The sequence below is a fragment of the Mustela putorius genome, unplaced genomic scaffold (assembly GCF_011764305.1).
Source record: "Mustela putorius furo isolate JIRA1106 unplaced genomic scaffold, ASM1176430v1.1 tig00004007_pilon_pilon_pilon, whole genome shotgun sequence".
NCBI lineage: Eukaryota > Metazoa > Chordata > Mammalia > Carnivora > Mustelidae > Mustela > Mustela putorius.
Window position 1 is genome coordinate 659,800 of NW_025422145.1, and position 12,762 is coordinate 672,561.

Sequence of the window (12,762 nt, forward strand, 5' to 3'; positions counted from 1 at the left end):
GGAGATGGCCTTCTTGCTCCCTTCCTCCCAACCTTCCTGTTTCGAATGCTTTTGTATTAGGTTGTGATACTTGGAGCTGTGGCAGTCATTTTGAGGCCATGAGGTAAAGACTGAAACTTCACAGAGACACCACCCTAGTGCCTAGCAATCACTGAATGACTTCCCCAACTCTCTAACTGCCTACCTCCAGACTCTGGATTATACAAATTAATCAAATGCCTTTATTGTTTAAGCCTCATTATTTAAATCTTCTCTCACTTGCAGTGGAACATATCTTTACTGATAGAGGTAGGAAGAACAGGCCAGTGTGGGTGGGTAGAACAAATTTAAAAGTTCCAGGCCATATGATGATTTGATGCTCAGGGCTTTACTTTAAATACTCTCAGCAAAAACAAACAAACAAAAAAAGCCCTGATTCCTAGTTACAAGATGAATAAGTTCTGGGGATATAATATACAGCATGGTGACTACAGTTAACTAGATCGTATATTTGCAAGTTGCTAAAAAAAGTTCTCACCATACCAAAAAAAAAAAAAATGTAACTATGTGAGGTGATGGATGCCTTAACCAACCTTACTGTGTAATCATTTTGCAATAAATACACATATCAAATCATTACATTGTATACCTTAAACTTGCACAATGTTAAATGTCACTTGTATATCATTAAAGCTCCAGGAAAAAAATTGTGTGGAGGGAGGACTGGAGTGGGTTTGACAAGACTTTTAAGTTAAATCTTGTCAAACCCACTCCAGTCCTCCCTCCACACAATTTTTTGGTTAGGTCAATACAATAACCTCATTGTAATAGATTCAACAAGACAGCAAATGCTGATAACCCTTGAAGCTGATAATGAATATACCACCCACATATATATTGTATATAATTGTGAAAATTATCATAACAAAAAAGTGGAGATAAATACAAATTTTAAAAGTTGTTTTTCTTTTTCTTTTTCTTTTTTAATAATAAAGTTTCATTTATTTCTCTCCTGGAACTAGGCCCTAATTCCTATTTTGGTGTTTTGTTTTGGTTTTTAGAAGAATTGGAGACTATCCATGAGGGTTGGTGGTCAGAATCTGCATCACACAATGGGTCACTATAGATCTTATCCTGAGGGTACAAATTAGGAACACTGAGAGACATTATAGCATATCAGCTAAGCCCAGTGGCTTTGACATCCAAAAGTTCAGGCTCTGCTATTTATCAGCTGTGCCACCTTAGGCATGTTACCAAACTCTCAGAGCCTTGGTCACCCTTGCTGTAAAATGGGTTAAGACATAGTTGTGAGAAAACAAATGAAGTAACATATGTACTTAAAGGAATAGTAGGGGGCGCCTGGGTGGCTCAGTGGGTTAAAGCCTCTGCCTTCGGCTCAGGTCATGATCCCAGAGTCCTGGGATCAAGCCCCACATCGGGCTCTCTGCTCAGCAGGGAGTCTGCTTCCTCCTCTCTGTCAAATAAATAAATAAAATCTTAAAAAAAAAAAAGGAATAGTAGTTACTATGGTTATTATTTTATCTTTACTTCTAAACTAAAGCCTGGATTCTCAGCTTTCCCCCCATCCACCCAGGGAAATGATTAGGTGCTCCCAAGCTTTTAACTTGACTATATTTCTGAGCCCCGCCCCACCTCCATTCTGACCTCAGCTACACTCCCTTCCCCTCCCCACTCCAACCCAGTACTGATATGTAATTCACAATTTTAATATGCCAGGAACTGGGCTAGGCTCTTTACTACATTATCTCATTTAATCCGCGATTTTATTAGACCCATTTTACAGAGAAGGAAACTGAGGCTTAGAGACGCCAAGATCATACAGCTAGGAAATAGGCTCTGAAAACAGGTGTACCTGATTCCCCAAAGTTACAATCATTTTAAAAGTTTTCCCAACACAGTACAGAAGGTCTGAATAAAGATCTCATCCCCAAGGCTAGCTCACATTTGATCTCTACACACACGTACTACTCCATTGTTTATTCTCATTTTGCAGATAGGAAAACTAAGTCCTAAGGTCTACCCCAGGAGCATAGAAAGACCATCTTTCTTTCTTTTTTTTTTTTTTTAAGATTTTATTTATTTGACAGAGAGAGAGATCACTAGTAGGCAGAGAGGCAGACAGAGAGGGGAGGAAGCAGGCTCCCCGCGGAGCAGGAGGCCTGATGCAGGGGCTCAATCCCAGGACCCTGGGATCATGACCTGAGCCCAAGGCAGAGGCTTTAACCCACTGAGCACCCAGGCACCCCAAGAGAGACCATCTTTCTGATTCCACTTCTCAGGAGCTGGGTGGGAAGCTCGCATCTGTGGACTCCAGACCCAGTGCTCCTTTCATTCCTCTCCCCCACTCCACCACTGACTCAACCTGTGTCCAGGCCTAGGGAAGCAGGCGGGGTGGCACAGGAGTGGTCCGGGTATCAGAAAGTACAGTTCTGGCACGACTCAGCTGTGTGATGTTGGGTCACTCACTCCCCCTCTCTGAGCCCCCTGTTCCTCATCCCACCGCAAATCCTCCGTGATCATCTCATCAGCCTCCCGTGGGGAAAGCCCCACTCTCACAGTCTGAGCCCCACCATTCCTCAACCTCACCTTCAGAAGGTGGAAACACAAACAGCTGTAAAACACAAAGTCGTCTGCTCTTTGGAGCCAAAAGTTGCTGTCCTTTCAAGGACAAAGAGAAACGGACCTGATTTAACCACTTAACTCCCTGAGGGCGCCTGGGCTAGGTGAGGAGCCATATCTGTGGGAAGCACTGCCACCCTGTGGCCACTGTGCTCCACTGCAGGCGGGCCACCTCCAGGAGCTTGCAAGGGTAAGCCTGCCATCAGCTCACAGGCGGCTGTGAATTCAAAAGGAGAGGAGGAAGGCACAGTTGGCCTTTGGTGGTGGGAAAACTCAACAAGGCCTAGAGGAGAGAAAGGGCAGCATGGCATACTGAAAAGCACAAAAAGTTGCTCCCCCACTTGGAATGCTCTTTCCCAAATACAAACATTGCTCCCTCTCTCAGGCCTGCAAGCCTGGCTCACATGTCCTTCTCTTACTTCCCCATTTATAATACCACACCTGCAGCTCCACCCCCTTGTGCTCCATATTTTTCCCCATATTACTCACCCCTTCTGAGGGTCTACGTGTTTTAGTACCTTAGACCGTAGGTTTTTTGCTCATCATATCTCCCTTGACTAAAACGTCAATTTTAACAGGACAGGAGTTTTTGTCTGTCCTACTGGCTGTTGTATCCCCAGCGCCTAGGACATTGCCTGAGCATTTACTCATTCATTTCATGTGTGCATTCATTTTTTTAAAGATTTTATTAATTTATTTGAGAGAGAGAAAGAGAGAGAGCATGAGCAGGGGGGAAAGAGAGAGGCAGACTCTCCCACTGAGCAGGAGCCCAATTTGGGGGTCCATCCCACGACCCCAAGATCAAAACCTGAGCTGAAGGCATATACTTAACCAAGCATGAGCCACCCAGGCACCCCTCGCATATATTTATTAAATGAATGAATAAACAATGTACTGGTTCAGTGCCTTGGGCAAGTTGCTAAGTCTCTCAGAGCCTCAGTTTCCTCAATTGTAAAATAAGGATGAAAACAATCCTCTCCAGGGCGCCTGGGTGGCTCAGAGGGTCAAGCCTCTGCCTTTAGCTCAGGTCATGGTCTCAGGGTCCTGGGATCAAGTCCAACGTTGATCTCTCTGCTCAGCGGGGAGCCTGCTTCCCCCTCTCCCTCTGCCTGCCTCTCTACCTACTTGTGATCTCTCTCTGTGTGTCAAATAAATAATATCTTTAAAAAAAAAAATCTTCTCCTTGTCTTTCTCATAGGATTCCTATGAAGAAAAAAGGAGTTCCTATACCGTGGGTTCTGCAGGAGGTTGAACAGTGTCTCTCAAAAATTCGCTGGAAGCTGTACACTTGGAACCTCAGAATGTGATCTTTTTTTTTTTTCCCTTTTTAAGACTCTAATTTATTAGAGAGAAAGCATGAGTAAGGAGGAGGAGCCAAGGGGGAAGCAGATTCCCCGCTGAACACAAAGCCCAATGTGGGGCTCCATCCCAGGACTCCAGACATGGGACTCGATCCCAGGAACCCAGGATCATGTCCTGAACCATTTAACCAACTGAGGCACCAGGTGCCCACCTTAGAATGTGATCTTATTTGGCAATATGGCTTTTATATAATATGAGGTCATACTAGATTAGGATGGGCCCTAAATTCAATGACTGCTGTCCTTCAAGACAAGGAGAGGACACAGAGAGACGCTCAGGAACACAGAGAAGAAGACACGTGAAGACAGAGGCAGAGACTGGAATTATGCCACAAATGAAGGAGCATCTGGCACCTCTGGAAACTGGAAGAGACAAGGAAGGACTCTTCCCTTTAGAGGGAGCACGCCCCTGCTCACACCTTGATTTTAGACTTCTAACCTCCAAAACTGTGAGACAATACATTTCTGCTGTTTTAAGCCACCTAATTCATAACACTTTGTTATAGAAGTCACAGGAAATTCATACAGGTTCCTATGTAATACACTGGAACTACATGCCTATCCTGTTCACCACAACACTAGTCAGCACAGATCTCTTATAACAGCACTTTTGCCATGGTCCAACCACTCTTTCCTTCCTTCTCTTTCTCAGACACTGGAAGATCGTGCCTACCTCAAGCCCTTTGCACTTGCTGTTTGCCCTATAGAAACCCCACTTCCCTCTCATCTTCCACCTGTGGCTCCTTGTCATGCTTCAGGTCTCTGCGCACAGAGACCTGCTCTGACCACTTTATCCATTACTCTCTATGTCATCACTTCACTTTATTTTCTTCATAGCACTTACCAGTCTGAAATATCTCAATTATTTTATTTACTTGCTTATTTATTTTTTGTCTATAATGAAGGTACACTCCCTGAGATCAAGAACCCCTCCTATATTCTTTGCTGCTGCATCTCCAAGGCCTAGAACATTGCTCAGCAAATAAGAAGGGGCTTATTGTATCAATGAGTCTTATAGGTAATAATATTTATAGCTATTATTATCACACCTATTGTACAGAAAAGAAAACTGAGATACCGAGAAGTTCTGTCACTTGTCCAAGGTCATCGAGCTATGTAGTAGGTTCCTGAGCTGCCATAACAAAGCATCACAAACTGGGCGGTTTAAACAACAGAAGTTCATTGTCTCACAGTTCTGGGGGCTAGAAGTCCAAGATCAAAGTGGCAGCAGGAACCCTCTGATCCTGCAATTGCACTCCTGGGTATTTACCCCAAAGATACAGATGTAGTGAAAAGAAGGGCCATCTGTACCCCAATGTTCATAGCAGCAATGGCTACAGTCGCCAAACTGTGGAAAGAGCCAAAATGCCCTTCAACAGACGAATGGATAAAGAAGATACGGTCCATATATACAATGGATGCCTCCATCAGAAAGGATGAATACCCAACTTTTGTATCAACATGCACAGGACTGGAGGAGATTATGCTGAGTGAAATAAGTCAAGCAGAGAGAGTCAATTATCATATGGTTTCACTTACTTGTGGAGCATAAGGAATAATATGGAGGACATTGGGAGATGGCGAGTAGTGAGTTGGGAGAAATTGGAGGGGGAGACAAACCATGAGAGACTGTGGACTCTGAGAAACAATCTGAGGGTTTTGGCGGGGGGTGGGGTGAACCTGGTGGTGGTTATTGTGGAGGGCACATATTGCATGGAGCACTGGGTGTGGTGCACAAACAGTGAATTTTGGAACACTGAAAAAAATAAAATAAAATAAAATTCGAGGTTCCTTCAAGAAAAGAAAAAAAAAATGTGGCAGCAGGATTGATTCCTTCTGGCGGCTGTGAGGGACCAACTCTTCCAGGTCCATCTCCTTGGCTTGTACATAGCTGTCTTTTTTCTGTGTCTCTTATGTTGTCTTCCCTCCATGCTTGTCTCTGTACAAATTTCTCCTTTTTATAAGGACACCAGTCATATTAGACTAAGGTGAGCACCCCAATGACCTCATTCAATTCGATCACCTCTGTAAAGACCTTATGTTCAAATAGGCCGCATTCTGAAGTCCTGTGTGTTAGGACTACAACATAGGAATCTGGGGAGAGGGGAGGATACAACTCAAGCCACAAGAAGCTAGTATGACAGAGGCAGGATTCAAACCCACATCTACCTGACATGACATCACTGAGAGACTGAGGTGACTATAGTAGCCTATGACATTGGTGGCCCACAACAGACTGCTTCTCCTGAGAGACGTCCTTGTGCAGTCTCCTCCCACACTGGATTTGATCTGGCCAAGTGACTTGCTTCAGCCAATGGGGCACTGGCAAGCATGAAGCTCCTAGAGGCTTGTATTAACTCTTGTCTGATCCAAAGGTTTAGATTGGTCCCTCTTGGAACCCCACCATCATGATGCAACGTCTCACTCCCCTACTGGAGAGAAAGTCCACGTGAAGAGAAGTTCCGCAGCTTGAGAGACCATCTTGGATCTGCCATCCCCCACTGATGCCACAAAGAGCACAGACAAGCCCCTCCAGATCACACAGACATGAACAAGTCAATGGGCATATCTTAAGTTACAGCATTTTGGAGTGGCTTACCCGACAACTCAGACCCCAAGCACATTCAACCTCAAGCATGCTCTGAGTTGTCTACAGTGTTGTTCACGAAGCTGTTTAGTAAGTAATAGGCTTACTTAATTCTTTTTTTTTTAAAGCTTTTATTTATTAATTTGACAGAGAAATCACAAGTAGTCGGAGAGGCAGCCAGAGAGAGAGAGAGAGATAGGGAAGCAGGCTCCCTGCTGAGCAGAGAGCCTGATGCGGGACTCGATCCCAGGACCCTGAGATCATGACCGGAGCCGAAGGCAGCGGCTTAAACCACTGAGCCACCCAGGCGCCCCGGCTTACTTAATTCTTAGTGGAATGGGACCAAGAACAGATGAATGACTGAATGAATTCATTAACAAACAAATATATCTGCGTATATACTGTAATATTATTAACCCTCAGAAGACGATGCTCTCACACACCTGTAAGTGTATGTGCCATGGTGGGGTGCCGGGGTGGCTCGGTTGGGTGTCAAACTCTTGATTTCGGCTCAGGTCGAGGTCTCCAGGTTGTCAGATGAAATGTGGGGCTCGGTGCTGGGAATGGAGCCTGCTTAAGATCCTCTTTCTCTCCCAGGGAAAAAATAAGAGAAGATCAAATCAGAGAGGGAGACAAACTGTAAGAGACTCTTTTTCTTTTTTTTTTCTTCCATAAGAAACTCTTAATCACGGGAGACAAACTGAGGGTTGCTGCAGAGGAGGGAGGTGGGGCGCTGGGCTAACTGGGTGATGGGCACTTAGGAGGGCACATATACCTCTGACACCAATTTCTACCTGTGCAACCAATAACACATTATATGTTAATTATTTGAATTTAAATTAAAAAAAATTTTTTTTAAGATTTAATTTATTTATTTGACAGAGATCACAAGCAGGCAGAGAGGCAGGCAGAGAGAGGAAGGGAAGCAGGCCCCCCGCAGAGCAGAGAGCCCGATGCGGGGCTCGATCCCAGGACCCCGGGATCATGACCTGAGCCAAAGGCAGAGGCTTTAACCCACTGAGCCACCCAGGCACCCCTAAATTAAAAAAATAATTTTTTTAAAGATTCTCTCCCTGCTCCTTCTGCCTCTCCCCCTGCCTTTGTGTGCATGCACTTTCTCTCTATAAAATAGATAAAATCTTTTAAAAAAAAAGGGGGGGGGAAGAATGTGTGCCATGTTGTGTCCCAGACCCCAGGGATCCGTGGGCTTTGGGGGACATCTGACCAGCGCAGAGGCTGCCAATTCAAAAAGCTGTCAAGGCTACTCTGACTCCTGCCCCTCATCCCACCGACTCATTGATAACAAAGCCCAAAGCATAGGACATGCAAAAGACACGGTCAAAATAAAATTAAAGGAAAAAAAAAAATTCAACAGGACAAAGAGAGACATCTCCCCCAAGTGGGAATTGTGGGAAATGCCTTCGGAGAGAAAGGCGTTCTCTCTGAAGGAGAACTCAGAAAGTGCAGCTGGAGGACATTCACCATCTAGACCAAGGGCCTCCTGTGACAGGTGGGGGGGGGGGACAGGAAGAGGTAGGCTGGGTCAGGACCAGGGCGAGCGCCAGCCCCAGGAGGCAGGGCAGCCACCACTCTGCAGCAACTCGGGACATCCCGGTCATCCCCCACCAGGGGACACAGCAAATATCATGAAATATCAAACTGCAGCTGCCACCGGGTGTCTTTGGGCTCCTCACAGGGCAAGACGAGCCCACAAGGAAAGATGTCACTGTCCTATCTCGATCAGCTGGAGGGGACACAGCCGCTTCCCCACACAGGGGTTCGAAAGATGTTTCACACTCAGGAGATGCCACCCAGGCACCTCTTGCCTGCTTCTGGTGGTGTCTTTCTTAGCCAGGCTGCTATGCCAGGGTACCACTGATAAGCAACAGAATCTTCTTTCTTTCTTTTTTTTTTTTTAAATATTTAATTTATGTATTTGACAGAGATCACAAGTAGGCAGAGAGGCAGATAGAGGGGGGGGGAGCAGACTCCCTGCTGAGCAGAGAGCCCGATGCGGGGCTCCATCCCAGGACTCTGGGATCATGACCTGAGCCGAAGGCAGAGGCTTTAACCCACTGAGCCACCCAGGCGCCCCCAGAACGTTATTTCTGACACCAATTCCCTTCACCTGCCACCTCTCTCTCCCGAAGGCCCCCCTTCCTTTAGCCAACAACCAAGGAAGGTGGGATTGATCGAGCATTAGCAAAGTTTTATGGCCAATGGAGATGAAAGTGAGTGGAGGTCATGCTTCTTTTGCAAGAGAGAAATCTCAATAAATACACCGGAAAAGCTTGCATCCCCACACACGCCCCCACCATGCGTGGAGGCGGCCCTTCCTTGCCTTATTCCCCCAGGGCTGGGGAGTGACCCCCCCACACACACACACACATCTGCTCAGTCACTGATACCCAGATACCATAGCAGCCAGAGGGGTTCCCAACCTCAACCACCCAGTGGGTCAAAAGAGCGCCTACCCCAAAACCCCAGCCCTGACACAGGGCCCAGGACCCAACCCAGACTCCAGTTTCATGGAAAAGCACCCCGATGCATTGGAAGAAGTTCTAATCTCTTTGAATCTCATGCAGGAGCAATGTGTCCTTAAGTGAAAAGGCCAAGAGTCCATATTCATATTTGCTTGTTACAATTAGGCACCCATTTATAATAGGTGTGTTGTATCCCCACACCACCAAGGAAGTCTTTGATACCAGCTGGGTGTTCTACAATTCAATTCAGTTCTGGTACGATTTACCCAGAGACAGCTCAGATCCTGCAGGTGAAGGGCTGAGTCCACCAGCCCATCCCCCTCCGCTTCATACACAGGTTCCAAGTTAGCTGATCACCGGGGTTTCCAACCTACCAGCCACGGAGGGGAGGTGCCAGTGACTCGCTCCTCTCCCTCCTCGTCTTCAATTAATTTGCTACAGCACCTGACAGAGCTCAGAGAAACATTTTACTGAGTAGATCACCACTTTCTGATCAAAGAAAGGTGGAAAGAGATGCATAGGGCAAGGTATGGGGAAAGGGTGCAGAGTTTCCATGCCCTTTCCTGGCATACCCCTCTCCCCCACTTTGCATGTCTTCACCAACCTGGAAGTTCTCCAAAGCCTCTCTTTCTAGGATTATGGAAGCTTCGTTACATAATCATGACGGATTAAATCATTGGCCTTCCGGGACTGATTCAGCCTCCAGCCCCTACCTCACCTTCCCCAGATGTTGAGGGTGGGGGTACTGAAAGTCCGAACCCTCTAACGGCAAGGTGGGTTCTTCAGGCCACCAGCCCCCATCCTTAGGTGGGGTCCAAAGTTCACTTCATGAACATAACAGAAGGCACCTGTCTGCTTACATCACGGGAAATTCCAAGGTTTTTAGGAGCTCTAGGCCAGGAACAGGGATGAAGTCCAAATATGTATTTCTTATTATAAGTCACAATACCCCAGCTTGTGCTTGAATTAAAAAATGAGGTGGAGGGGGGGCGTGGGTGACTGGGTCAGTTGGACATCTGCCCTCAGCTCAGCTCATGATCCCAGAGTCCTGAGATCGAACCCCGCATCAGGCTCCCTGCTCAGCGGGGAACCTGCTTCTCCCTCTCCCTCTGCTGCTCCCCCTGCTTGTGCTCTCTCTCGTTCTCTCTCCCACTCTCTGTCAAATAAATAAATAAAATCTTTAAAAAGAAAAATGACCTCTAGGAGCACAAGAGAAGAAAGGAAGACCAGTGGTTACCTGTGAGGGAGGTTCCCTGGATTGCTGTAGGAAAAAAGGCCGAAGGAAATGTACATAAAATTACACGTCCCTGAAGCCGTTTGGCAAATATTTGAGGCAGGCAGAGTAGTTCCTCCAGGAAGCTCCCACAGTCTTAACTGTTAATGCCTCGCTAGAGGGAAAAACATCTTGGTTCGACAATAGCGAAGCTTCTAGTATCCTTTGAGGTTTCCTTAGTATACGAAAATCCTTTTGGAATGTCCCTTTTCCTTACTTCCCCAACCCCAAAGCATCTAATCACTTGCTACACAGACTCCTAGGGCAGACTCAGCTTTTTCTGCCCCCGGGGCCTGTCTCCATGCTTTAATAAAAATTACCTTTTTGCCCCAAGGACGTCTCAATAATTCTTTCTTGGCCATTGCGCCAGATCTCACCCACATTCCAAGAACTACCAACAGTAGCAGAGACAGAGGACAGAGCACCACCCCCCCCCCAACAAGGTGGGTGATGGGGTCTTGGAATATAGGTGAGGTTTGGTGCAGTGGAGACTCCTGTCTTGCAGAATTGTGATCTCTGCAAGTTAACTGTTTGTTTTTCCCTTCCTTAGCTTTACAGCAGCCAGGAATGAGTGAGGAATGTCACATATATCCCATTTGGGGTGGGGGGCAGTTTCTTCTCGTGCTTTGTCCTCAGAAGGTAATTCTGTTCCCTCCTCCCAGGGAGACTGAGCTCAACCCAAGTTGAGGGGGTGAGGGGAACCGAGGAGGTGGCCGAGGGCCCCCCTCCCCTGGCAAAGTTCGGTCGCCCGTGTAGAGTCAAGTATCCCGAAAGAAAGAGATGCCTTTTTCTCTCCCCAAGCCTCTGGCTGCAGCATCCACCAGAGGGACACCTGTCCTGTCCCAGGAATACCTGTAAAAACTCTCCGCAGCCCCCGGAAGGAAGGGAAGGAATTTTACACTGCATATCTCTTTGCATCGATGTTTTTGAACTAGATGAACATTTTGTTTAAAAAAAAAAGTATTCTTTTAAGATCTTATTAATTCATTAACTAATTAATAAGAGAGGGAGGGAAAAGAAGAGGGAAAAAATCCTGATGTGGAGCCTAATGCGGGGCTCTGTTTCATAACCCTGAGATCACGACCTGAGTCAAAACCAAGCTTGAATGCTTAACTGGCTGAGCCAACCAGGTGCCCCCAGTAACTGTTTTAAAGAGGGTACATTGGGGGCGCCTGGGTGGTTCAGTGGGTTAAAGCCTCTGCCTTCGGCTCAGGTCATGATCCCAGGGTCCTGGGTTCGAGCCCCGCATCCGGCTCTCTGTTCAGCAGGGAGCCTGCTTCCTCCTCTCTCTCTCTGCCTGCCTCTCTGCCTACTTGTGATCTCTGTCAAATAAATTAATTAAATATTTATTTATTTGTTTGTTTGTTTTTAAAGATTTTATTTATTGATTTGACAGAGAGAAATCACAAGTAGACGGAGAGGCAGCCAGAGAGAGAGAGGGAAGCAGGTTCCCTGCTGTGCAGAGAGCCCAATGCGGGACTCGATCCCAGGACCCTGAGATCATGACCTGAGTTGAAGGCAGTGGCTTAACCCACTGAGCCACCCAGGCGCCCCATAATTAAATATTTAAAAAAAAAAAAAGAGGGTACATTGTTACAAACTTTCTGGATCATAAGCCTCACAAGTCTTCATACACCTCAATGTAGAAAACCTGCTTTTGGAGTGCCTGGGTGGCTCATTCCTTAAGTGTCTGATTTCAGCTCAGGTCATGACCCCAGGGTTTTGGGATCGAGCCCCACATGAGGCTCCCTGCTCAGCGGGAAGCCTGCTTCTCCCTCTCCCACTCCCACTGCTTGCTGTCTCTCTCTGTCAAATAAATAAAGAAAATCTATAAAAAATAAAATAAAAAACCCACTTTCAAAAATTGAGCTCAAAGAAGTAACTTTGGAAACACAAATAACGCTTTCCTTAAAGGACTGTGGATAAGCAGGGAAAGTTCGCAAATAATCTAATTGCCCAATGATAAGAAGGAGTTACATAATGAGAGATCCAGGAAGGTAGAATTCCACACCTATAATACACTAGTTTTCATAAAAGTTAATTTTTAAAACTTGTTTTAAGGAAGTGTTGTCAAGAGATAATTAAGTATTGATAAGGGTGTGGAGGAAAGGGTATGCTTGTGTAGTGTTGGTAGGAATGTAAATTAGAGCAGTCGCTATAAAAAAAAAATCAGTAATGAGGAGGTTCCTTAAAAAATTAAAAATAGATCTACACATGATCCAGCAATCCCCTTTCTGAGTATACAAATGAGGGAAGCGAAAAGAATCTCTCAGACCTATCTAGACCCATTTTTTTTTAAGATTTTATTTATTTGACAGAGAGAGATCACAAGTAGGCAGAGAGAGAGAGGGAAGCAGGCTCCCTGCTGAGCAGAGAGCCGGATGTGGGGCTCGATCCCAGGACCCCGAGACCATGACCCGAGCCGAAGGCAGCGGCTTA